Source organism: Silene latifolia, chromosome 6 (genome assembly GCF_048544455.1).
Source record: "Silene latifolia isolate original U9 population chromosome 6, ASM4854445v1, whole genome shotgun sequence".
In the NCBI taxonomy this organism is placed as follows: Eukaryota; Viridiplantae; Streptophyta; class Magnoliopsida; order Caryophyllales; family Caryophyllaceae; genus Silene; species Silene latifolia.
This window is the reverse complement of record NC_133531.1, coordinates 100,219,689-100,231,067: the sequence shown is the minus strand read 5'-3', so window position 1 is coordinate 100,231,067 and position 11,379 is coordinate 100,219,689.

The window sequence follows — 11,379 nt, the reverse complement described above, 5'->3', positions numbered from 1 at the left end:
GCATTTTTTTTGTCTTGGAAACCGTGCCATACGGTTCATGTCTGATCAGACGGTCTTTTGTTTTCGATTTGTTCTTTGCATATTGTTATTTTAAACGATTATTATTGCAATATGTTTATGTTTTATCAATTGTAAATTCATTTCTATACGGATTAGGTTTAATTTGCAATTGGTTTTATCAAATCGATTTTTGTTTGGGACTGTTGTGGCTCACGGTTTAGCTGCTGATTTTTTTTTTCTTTTTGGTCTCGGCATTGCTGCTGGAATTTAAAAAAAAAAAAATTTTTTTTTGCTGTTTGTCACGGTTTAACCGTGAAAAGAAAAAAAAAATTCGTGTTTTAATTTTTTTTTTTCGGCCATGTTTTGTGCATAATACGGATTTTATGCATTCGCTTGATAGTGAAACGGTTCACTCACGTACCATTTAGTTATTTTAAAGCGATTTAAAGTAACGGATTGTAATGAATTAAAATTAAGTTGATTAAAGCGGTTTTGTCACATAATTTTAATTGTTAAAAGGTGGTTTGGATAAATTTAACATAATTACGGAATTATGTCACGAATAAATTTTATTTTAGTTGATGCATTTTTATTTATCGTTATTTTGAATGCCTTGAATGTTTTATTACGTATTTAATTTTTACAAACGGTTGTAACTTAGTGTGGCCTTAGTAGAACGTGTTACCGTAATTATGGAACACGGTCTTGGTTGTATTTTGAGATCTCGCATCTCCATTTTGATTTTTCCTTGTAATTACAGTTTTAATTTAGAATGTAAATAGGTTTATTTTTGTCAATTTTAATTGTAATTTTGAGAAGACCAAAGATGGAGATCGGATGCTCACTCCCGCTGCATGGACAAAGATGGAACATCAAGACAAGCTTCTCGGGTCCAACGGTGGATTCCAAAGTTGTTTTATGTTCTTTTTACTAGGATAGGCCACACTAGGAATTTTTATTTATGTTTTGCATTCTTTTATTTATTTTATCGTAACGATAGATTGCATCATATTCCGCCTAAAACAAAACCACCTAATAATTGCATGAAAACTGACTCATATAGAGGTCACGCGTTAGTTTTCTATGATATACAGATATCACACGTTTTTACAAGCCATCACCTAAATTAATTCATTCACGCAATGCAAGTTTTTCGTTCACTTAAAATGAATTAAAACTAAGTTGATGGGATCTTCCTCGTATAACCAAAAAAATTGAGAATAGTCTTTATAGGTCAAACTCCAATGAATCCCTTCTTCGTCGGTAGGCATAATATGACCCTTTCTACGTCGGGTAAGTTGAAACTGATTGACCTATTTTATCTCAACACTATGGTCACTCGTACGATCCTGTGATTATGGTGGACTATAGATAGGATTTACGGAAATCTATCGACCAAGAGTTCTAACGATAGAACTAGCTAAACAGTTGGCTTATCAATTTACGGAAATTGAGTCTTGGGATCACTTGTATTATTCTTGAGGGAGATCAATTATGCAAGTGCAATGAGTCTACACGATTAAAATGAATTTTAAATAGACTTAAATCACCTCGATGAGTTGCTTATTTCGTTTTGTTTTTCCTTTCTTTTTCAGTGTAGATCACGATCACTTAAACTGCTAATAACAAAATGGCTGGCCGTGTTGACGACCCAATGCCAAGTGCCACATTGGACCGTGAGTCCTGGCTTCGGATCTTCATCAATCGGATGAATCGTCTACTCGATCAAGAATGATGGATCAAACTTCGCGGACCGGGAGGCGGCATTACGGAATGCCGCGCGACGGAAGCTCAAATATCTAACAGAGCCCATCCCGTCAAACCCAGGCCCCACGGCCGAGCTAACGAGATCGCCAAGTATAACGATTTCGTCTTGGAAGCGGGTGCGATTAAAAACGTACTCATTTTTGCAATGGAATCCAATTTGCAGAAACGCTTCATAGCCCAAGGTGCAAACAAGATTTTCACCACGCTCACTAAGGAATTCTCGAAAGCACCGAGAATCGTGACCTATGAGCATACCACTCGCTTATTTGATGCGAGACTCGGAAGGGCCAACCGGTTAGCCCACACATTCTCAAAGCATGATTGAGAATGTCGAGAGACCGGAGGCGCTTGATTGTAAAATCAGCGAGAACATCGTGATTGACCGCATGCTTCATTCACTCCACGATGGTTTTGCACTCTTTAGAGCAAATTACTATATGAATGATTTGAAGAAAAGTCCTCATGAACTAAACTCCCTTCTCTCGCATGCCGAGAAGGATATGAAGTTTAGTGGGAGCTTGAAACAGGATGTTCTCATTGTGTCAAACAAGGGCAAGGGTAAGGGCAAAGCTCAGGCAGACCTAGCGGTAGGTAAACCGAAGTTTAAGAAGTCGGGATCAGGTAAGAGTGGGCCTGGTGAGTCGAGCAACTCATCAGGCGCGACAAAGAGCAAGACCGATAACATGGAATGCCATCACCGCCACAAGATCGGGCATTGGAGGCGTACATGTCCCTGTTTACCATGAGGACATAAAAGCAGGTCGCGTTAAACCTGTTGGTATGTCTTCTTCCACTTCTACTTTTATTCATATGATTGAGATTAACCACGCAAGTTACGGAACTTGGGTACTAGATACTGGTTGTGGTTCTCATCTGTGTAATCATGTGCAGGGGCTCCGAAACATCGAACCCCTCGTAAAGGGTGAGGTGGACCTGCGTGGCGGAATGGAGCACGAGTGGCTGCCGTCTCGAGGGGAACATACGTGATCCAGCTTCCTAGCGGATTTGAGTTATTTTTATATAACTGCTATTATGTACCCAGTCTTTCTAAAAACATTATTTCAGTTTCTGCACTTGACAAACTTGGTTTTTCATTTGTAATAGAGAATAATACTTGCATTTTCTCATTACACGATATGATTTATAGCAAGGCAGTCTCCATGAATGGAATTTATGTTTTAGATCAGACCACCGAAATTACACGTAATGAATAAGAAGTTAAAGGTTGGTGACAAAGATCAAACGTATCTATGGCACTGCCGTATGGGACACATTAATGAGAAACGCGTAAAACAACTCATAAAGAATGGAGCTATCTCGGCCTTTGATTTTCAATCATTTGGCACGTGTGAATCATGTCTCATTGGTAAGATGACTCGAATTTCCTTCAAAGGTGTTGGAATGCGCGGCGCCGACCTATTAGGACTCATACATACGGATGTGTGTGGACCTATGTCAATCACCGCACGAGAAGGCTATAGGTATTTCATCACTTTCACGGATGATTTAAGTAGATATGGCTATGTCTACTTGATGAAGCACAAAAGTGAATCCTTTGAGAAATTCAAGGAATACCAGAATCGGTACAGTAACCCTCTGGGTAGAAAGATTAAAACACGCGATCGACCGTGGTGGCGAGTATCTTTCTCACGAGTTTGATCAACACCTCAAAGACGTGGGATTGCCTTGCGAGTTAACTCCACCGGAACACCTCGGTTGAATGGTGTGTCCGAACGGAGAAATCGAACACTACTTGATATGGTTCGATCCATGATGAGTCACACCGTGTTGCCCGACTCATTGTGGGGTTATGCTCTTCACCGCTGCTCTAATACTTAACCAAAGTCCGTCTAAAGTCTGTTGACAAGACTCCATATGAACTATGGAAGGAACGGTCCCTAACTTGTCCTTTATACGGGTTTGGGGCTGCGAGGCTTATGTCAAGTGGAGACACGAGGATAAGCTCGGCCCGCGATCGGTCAAGACATACTTTATAGGTTATCCTAAAGGAACGCTTGGTCATTACTTTTATTCGCCAACCGAACAACGTGTATTTGTTGCGGCTAGTGCGACATTCTTAGAGAAGGAATTTCTCGAGAATGCAAAGAGTAATAGAACCTTCGAACTGTCGGAGATTCCAGAACCAAATACCGAGCAACCATTGGAGGAACCAATTCCTTCAATCCCGGCTGCGGTTAATATTCCTGAGGAACCTAGGAGGTCGGGAAGAGTCTCTATTCCTCCAGACAGATACATTGGTATGGTCGAGGAACATGACATAGATGACATTCTACTCTTAACAAGTAGTGAACCCGCCACCTATAAAGGTGCCATGACTAGTTCCGACTCAAAGCTATGGCTTGAGGCCATGCAATCCGAGATGGACTCTATGTATGAGAACAACGTATGGGATCTTGTTGACTTACTTGCTAAGGTTCGTCCCCTTCAATGCAAATGGCTTTACAAGATAAAGCATTCTGTGGAAGGTCAACAAGATATCTATAAAGCACAACTAGTTGCTAAAGGTTTCACCCAAGTGCCAGGTTTGCACTACGATGAAATATTTGCACCGTAGTCATCTTTGCGTTCCATTCGGATTATCTTAGCGATTGCCGCTTTTCATGACTATGAAATTTGGCAGATGGATGTGAAAACCGCCTTCTTAAACGGTTTTTTGGAGGAAGAGTTGTACATGGTACAACCCGATGGTTTCATCGATCCAGAACATCCTAAGAAAGTGTGCAAGCTTAAGCGTTCCATTTATGGACTTAAGCAAGCTTCTAGGAGTTGGAATCATCGTTTCGACCAAGTGATAAAAGAAAATGGATTTACTCGATCGGTCGAGGAACCATGTCTATATATCAAGTCGAGTGGGAGCAAGATTGTCTTCCTAATATTGTATGTCGATGACATACTCCCGATTGGGAATGACATACCTCTCTTAACTTCGGTGAAAGTATGGTTGAAAAACCATTTCCGGATGAAAGATCTGGGTGAGGCACAAAGAATTTTGGGCATCCGTATCTATCGAGATAGATCACGTCGGATGTTATCTCTCGTCAGAGTCTTATATAGACAAGATACTAGAGAGATTCAAGATGACTAACTCCAAAAAGGGGTTTCTTCCTATGACTCGTGGGTGCATTTGAGCAAGTCTCGGCACAGAGACACCGGAAGAGACAGAGCGCATGACACGGATTCCTTATGCCTCGGCTATAGGATCAATCATGTATGCCATGATATGTACACGTCCGGACGTGGCATATGCATTGAGTATGACTAGTCGATTCCAACAAAGATCCGGTGAATCACATTGGATGGTGTCAAGAACATTCTTAAGTACCTACGGAGGACTAAAGATTAGGCATTGACTTATGGAGGCGATCAAAAGCTATGCACAACCGGTTAAGCAGATGCTAGCTTCCAAACGGATCGAGATGACTCGAAATCTCAGTCTGGATTCGTTTTTACTCTTAATGGCGCTGCAGTCAGCTGGAAGAGTTCCAAACAAAGTGTTACAGCAGATTCTACGACTGAGTCCGAGTACTATGTCGCGTCTGAAGCTGCAAAGGAAGCGATATGGATGCGTCAATTCTTACAAGGACTATCTGTAGTGACTAGTTCGAATGACCCGATCACCATCTATTGCGACAATAGAGGTGCCATCTTCCAAGCTAAGGAGCCAAAGTCTAGCAACAAGTCTAGACATGTACAACGGAAAGCTCATCTAATCCGAGATTACGTGGAGCAAAAGGAAGTAGTGATAGAAAAGATTGCTACAGATGATAATATAGCAGATCCTCTCACTAAACCATTACGACAAGATAAGCATGAAGGGCATGTTAATTCCATGGGAATTAAACGTGTTCCTGAGTTGTAGTACTCTTTTATGGATTAGATTCATTCTCTTTTGTACTCTATACAACATCATCGTTTTGATATTTATATATTCTGTTTTTCATGTGGATTTGTACGACAATTTTGAACACCACAAAGTGAACTGAACAAACATTATATTTTTGGTCCTTAATTGCCCACGTGAGCTGATAACTCTGGCAATTATTTTGTGACGTTGGTTGATGGTGGGTTCAACGAGCCATAAGTCAAAAGGTTGACTGACCAATCACAGAGCGATTTATACGGATATCTCGTAGGACGCAATTGTGACATCGACGTGGAGTCCTAAATGTTTTATAACATTCGGTGCCAGGTCGTGGATATGACCTCCATGGTGATCCTAAGAGTCGATTCTTTTGACTATCATTGTCGTCTCTTGAGACTAAGGCAGATTTTGGGTGACTTTGGTTTCTTTCTCACGGTCATCCGTAATAGGGGGCCAAGTAGATTTTTTTCTGGGTCATTTCATGCTTTGCTTAGATCGGAAGGAGTCGAGTTGAAGGAAATATTCACCTTTATCAGTGTACTCGATATTTCTCGGGGCCACTCGAGGAGTCAGAATCGAAATGCATGGCCATGCTCGAATACAAATTCGTTTTATCAGTTAAGTTACTCTCTAGTCGGGGAAACCACTCATGATACAGATCGATTGTAAAATACGACCTTTGCGGATCCGGATCTGCAAATTGTTTTACATTGAGTGGGAGAAATTTTAAATGGATATGAGAATCGGTTATCGCACATACACTTGTACGGACAAGTGGGAGTTTGTTGGAGTTGTGTCCTCCAGTTAGTGCGGATAACGTAATTGCACATGCACTTGTACGGACAAGTGGGAGCTTGTTGGGGCTGGTGTCCTTTACAGTTAGTGCAATAACATTTAAATCTCTAAAAGGATCAAAGGGTATACTTTTGTATTAATATCAGTTGGTCCACGTTTATCAATAATGGTTGGCTTGCTAGATAAGTTTGACGTTATTGTCATACTGATGGCGGTGATCAACTGGTCCCTAAAAGTCACACCTATAGGATACGTTTGAGAGATGTGACGGTATGAAAATACAGTCATGTTGATGCCTAATTTGACTAAACAGTTAGTCGGAGTTATTGACTAATAATTAGTCAAACGCGATGTTGAGATATTTATTTAATACAGATTAAATAATAATGGCTAAGACGAATTAAGCGGTTAATTCGTAAATTGAATATAAACGATTATATTTAATTAATGTATATTGAATTAATTATACAATATTGTCATTGTCGGACAAGTATTAATATATCGACTGAGTCATGTTACTAGTTGATATTTTAATAACCGATAACCGATGACGATTTATAATAAAAACCCGTCATATACATTTTAGCATTTTCGTGTCGGACCATGGGTTAAAAATAAGGAGAAAGTGGAAAGCCCACTCCCTCCTCTTGAAGCTCACGGCCGAAACACACAAAAGGGGAGCTTCTCTCCTTTTGTGACCTAATCATCTCATTTGCAAACAAATTAGGGTTTCGGGGTAATTTTCTCCGAAATTTCTAGATCTCACATCGTAAAAACCTCACAACAACTCTCTCAATGTTGCAAGTCAATTAGAGAGTATTTCTAGCACAAGGGGCATAGTCTCAGACGGTCTTGGGTGCAACGATTAGGAGGAAATCTACTTTGATTTCTGTTCTTAGGCCGCATTCACAAAGGACCCGAGGTTGATTCTTGTTCTTTATCGTTTTCTCTTGTATTTTTGTTATATGACGATAATCACATGTTAAAGATACGTTATAGTCCTAAAATTTAAGGGTTTTATACGGATATTACCCCACAATCATAAACTTGCCCTGTACATTACCGTACAATGTCTCAAGAAGAATGTGCCCATGGTCCGTGTGGATGACGGGTCCGCAGTGAATGTCATTCCCCTCAAGACTGCTCACAAACTGGGTATTAAGGAAGCTGATTTGGTCCCGACAAACTAAGGAGTACGCGCCTACGACGGCACTCGTCGCACGGTCGCGGGGCTCATCACTCTGACTGTCGCAACCGGACCGCCGGAAATGCAGACCAGTTTTCAGGTGGTCGACATCGACGCCTCTTTCAATATGCTCCTGGGACGTCCCTGGATTCACGCTGTCAAGGCGGTTACCTCAACTCTCCACCAGAAAATCAGGGTCTCCAAACAATCACAATTCCTGCTTCCCCAATCAAAGCTGTCATGAGAAAGGGAATAGCCTCCCAAACCATTGAGGAGGATGACAATGAAATGTGGGGTTTCCAAGTTGTGAATGCCATAACTGATGAATCAACACCCTTTGATTGCGACCCGTTTGCCAACCTCACAGTCAACCGCATCATGATGCGCCAGGGCTACTTCTCGGGCTTGCCCCTCAATCCACTGAAGAGCACCTTACCTCCCTTGAAACAGGCTAAGGTCCCCAACATCCCCTTCGGACTGGGATATGAACCTACCGATGAAGATATCCAGGAGATGAACCTCCTAGTTCGAAAACGCAAGAAGCACGGAGTTATCCTCCGTCCCTATCATCTGACCCTCAATGGATACTTTGTCCCCGAGGGAGAATCAGAGCTCTACCATGGCTTTCCGGAGCTGATCTATGACTCTGTGGCCAAGGCTAGATACCCGGGTGTGGAAGTCTTCCAAGACTGCTACTTCATCCCCGACAACACCGAAACTGCATCAACCGAGTCTAAGCCGTCGTCATATCTCGATGGACAAGCTGTCACCCTCCTCTTTGGAGAGGATAACATCAATCACCTCGACTATGAGGAAATCATTAGCATCTCCCTGAAGGACAATCAGTTTGACCCAACTGCCTTGATCTCCGACACTGACCCGGAGAAAGCCACACAAGGCTGGAGGAAAACCGTCAAGTGGACCGATCGCCAAGGCCGCATTCTCAAGATCACAACTGGAGAAGGCCCTATGTTCAAAGAAGGAAGTGGAGAAGAATCTGAATCTGAGTCTGAGTCGGAGTCAGAGTCTGTCATAGCTCCTAACACTCCTGATGTCCCAGTCAAGGTCCCTTTCCCACTATTTTATCACAAGGTCGTGGCTGATTCAGAGGCCGAGTCTACTAGGGTCACCCCCACTCCTATGAAAGGTGACAACCTGGAGCCTGTTCCAGGGGCCACCTCCTCTGCTGCGTCGCCTCTGACCGACCATGAGATGTCTGTCCTCTCCGAGCTTTTCGCTCGTGTCAACTTAATGAACGCTAAGTTTGCTTATGACTCGTCTCAATTTAACTGCAATGCAATTCTGAATGACTATGAGGAATTTGACTTGAGTGACTACCCACCTCACTTAGCCAAAGAACTTGACAAACGGGAAACCAGAACCCCCATCATTGAGGAGACCGAGCCTATTAACGTAGGAGACGACAACACACCTCAAGAACTTAGGATAGGGACAACCATAGACCCTTGGAAAGACAACAGTTTATTGACCTCCTTCACGAATACAAGGACGTATTCGCCTGGTCCTACAGAGACATGCCTGGGATTGACAGGGAAATTGCAGAGCACGGGATACCCATTAAGCCCAGAGCTAAACCTGTGAAGCAGAAGCTACGCCGGATGCGTCCTGAATGGGCCCTGAAAATCAAGGAAGAAGTAGATAAACAGTTCAAGGCCGGTTTCATCAAAGTGTCTGAATACTCTGATTGGGTGGCCAACATTGTTCCAGTACCAAAGAAAGACGGAAGAATTCGGGTTTGCGTCGACTTTAGGGATCTGAACAAGGCGAGTCCAAAGGATGACTTCCCTTTGCCACATGTTGACATTCTGGTGGACAACATTGCTGAACATGCTCTCCTATCATTCATGGACGGGTATGCCGGATACAACCAGATTAAAATGGTTGAGGAAGACATGCATAAGACTGCGTTCACTACACAGTGGGGTACATACTGCTACATGGTCATGCCCTTCGGTCTCATCAACGTCGGGGCTACTTATCAAAGAACCGCTACCATTCTCCTACATGATATGATGCACAAGGAGGTAGAGGTGTATGTCGATGACATGATTGTCAAATCAAGAGAACGGGACGGCCACATCAACGCCCTTCGAAAATTCTTCGCTCGTCTGCGGAAGTATAACATGAGACTAAATCCTCATAAGTGTGCATTCGAGGTCGCCTCCGGAAAACTCTTGGGACATGTCGTCAGCAAAAGAGGCATTGAGATTGATCCAACCAAAATCAAAGCCCTTCAACAAATGTCTCGGCCTAGGAACGAGACGGAGATTCAGGGATTTCTCGGTCAGGTCCAATACATCAGTCTCTTCATTGCCAAGCTCACTATGATTTGTGAACCAATATTCAAGAAACTTCGCGCCTCCGATCACACCGATTAAGACGACGATTGTCAAAAGGCCTTCGACAGGATAAAGGAAATCCTATCCAAACCTCCTGTTCTCATGACACCTTAACCGGGGATTCCTCTATCCCTATACCTGACTGTTACTAACACGGCCATGGGAGCTATGCTAGCACAAACAGTCGACGGCAAAGAACGAGCCATCTACTACATCAGCAAAAAGTTCATCGAGTACGAGACAAGGTACACCGAACTGGAAAAGACATGCCTTGCCCTAGTATGGTCAACAAAAAAGCTGCGGCATTACATGCTCGGCTACACGGTCCACATCTACTCCAAGATGGACCCGGTTAAATATATCTTCGAAAAACTCGTACTAAACGGAAGGCTGTCTAGGTGGACACTTATGCTGTCCGAGTTTGATCTCAAGTTTGTACCCCTCAAGGTTATCAAGGGAAGAGCAATTGCCGATTTCCTAGCAGAGAATCCCGTCAACGAGGATCTAACGACCGACACCTGGTCACTTCCTGACGAAGACATCCTTTGTGCCGATTCCGACGCATGGGATTTATACTTCGACGGTGCATCTATTCTGAGAGGCTTTGGGGTAGGAATCCTTCTAATATCACCGGAGGGAGAACATGTTCTGATCTCGGTCAAGCTGGACTTCGCCGTCACCAACAATGCCGCTGAATATGAAGCTTGCCTCATCGGCCTACAAGCAGCCATCACACTTGGCATCAAGAGATTGAGGGTCCATGGTGATTCCTCGCTCATCATCAATCAGGTGTCCGGATCATGGAAAATCCGAAGTGACAGTTTAGCTCCCTACCGAGCAAAGATCAATCAAGAGGCTGAGTTCTTCGACCAAATCGACTATTTCCACTTGCCACGAGAGGAAAATCAATTTGCTGATGCCCTAGCAAAACTTGTCGCGCTCGTCAACATACCTGACGACATGACATCGATGCTCCTATGTGTCGAGAGAAGGAGCAAGCCAGCTCACATTTGTGCCATCAACAACGACGAGGAAAGCCATGATGAACCTTGGTACCATGCCATCCTCAACTACAAAACCAAAAACGAATTCCCTCCCAACTCTGATCAAAGAGGAGAAAGAGCCATCCGTTTACTTGCATCACAATTTGTGATAAACCTAAATCAACTCTACAAAAGAATACCCCAAGGAATTCTCCTCCTTTGCATTGACCATCACAAAGCCAAAAAAGTCATGGGAGAGGTCCACGACGGAGAATGTGGCCCTCACATGAGCGCAATGATGCTTACCCGGTAAATCATGCGGCTAGGTTGCTACTGGACCACCGTGGAAGCTGATTGCCGTAACAACATCAAGCATTGCCATAATTGCCAAATCTTCGCCAACAT